Source organism: Bison bison, unplaced genomic scaffold, assembly GCF_000754665.1.
Source record: "Bison bison bison isolate TAMUID 2011002044 unplaced genomic scaffold, Bison_UMD1.0 scf7180017862604, whole genome shotgun sequence".
Taxonomy (NCBI): domain Eukaryota; kingdom Metazoa; phylum Chordata; class Mammalia; order Artiodactyla; family Bovidae; genus Bison; species Bison bison.
This window is the reverse complement of record NW_011493176.1, coordinates 4,347-5,208: the sequence shown is the minus strand read 5'-3', so window position 1 is coordinate 5,208 and position 862 is coordinate 4,347. Positions and strand designations below refer to the sequence as shown.

At 46.3% G+C, this 862-nt stretch overlaps 1 protein-coding gene across 1 annotated transcript in view; it reads right to left on the bottom strand.

Annotated features, from left to right (window-relative positions):
• The window catches only part of LOC104983431 (short transient receptor potential channel 5-like), a gene marked incomplete at its 5' end in the record, with an annotated part of 5,631 nt that overhangs the window by 531 nt on the left and 4,238 nt on the right, over nt 1-862 (bottom strand). The window lies entirely within an intron of this gene.

The window sequence follows — 862 nt, the reverse complement described above, 5'->3', positions numbered from 1 at the left end:
CTCCTTCCTGCCACCTTCCCCATCCCCAGGAGCTCATCAGGGGTTCTGCTCATGCCCCCCACCCAATCAATACATAATGCTAATAACACTCTTCCTTCCACTCCTATCCAAATATATACTCAGCGCATAGATGTAGAAACATGAATTTCAGAGCAATCATCTGGAGTAACAATCTATGGTTTATTAACAGACATTTTCGAAGTGTGAGTTGACCAGATTGTTGGGGAGTGCCCTAGAACAGAGCCACAGGTGTGCCCAAGGTTGTGGGGCCAAAGTACTCTGTTTTCTAATGAAATTGCAAACCAGCTTTGCTGCCCAAGTCCCTGTTTTGTGCTGAGCACCACGCACAGCTTGCAGTTACTGAAGGACATAGGGTAGGTTCAGCCTCCTCAGTGTGCAGTGTTCACCTTGACTTCCCTGCTGATTGCAGTTTGGGGCTGATTGAGCATCCTTAGAAGGTCATTACTCAGAGTTTTCTGCTGATAGTCTTTTCTCCCATGTGATTACAAATGGCATGTCAGCCTCCAAGGCAATGAATTTAGTGCTGCTCACCAAGTGGTGTATGGATGTATTTTATTGTTGCTTTGATAGTCTTACAAGTTGGAATGTTCCTTTAGCACAAACGATGGACCAGGGGGTTGAACGAGGAGGAGGAGCCAGGATTTCTGGGGTTGGCTGCCCATGTTCCAGTCTTTCCTGAGCTTTCAGCTCCTAGAACATTGGAAGTCACCTTATGGAGAGTTGGCGTCGTTGTGAGACTGAGCTCCAGTTTAGCCTTTGTCACTTAAAACTGCCCCTCTTTCTCTCATTTCACCAGAAAATGAGGATAATATCTACTCCTACCCACTGCACATGTCTGATT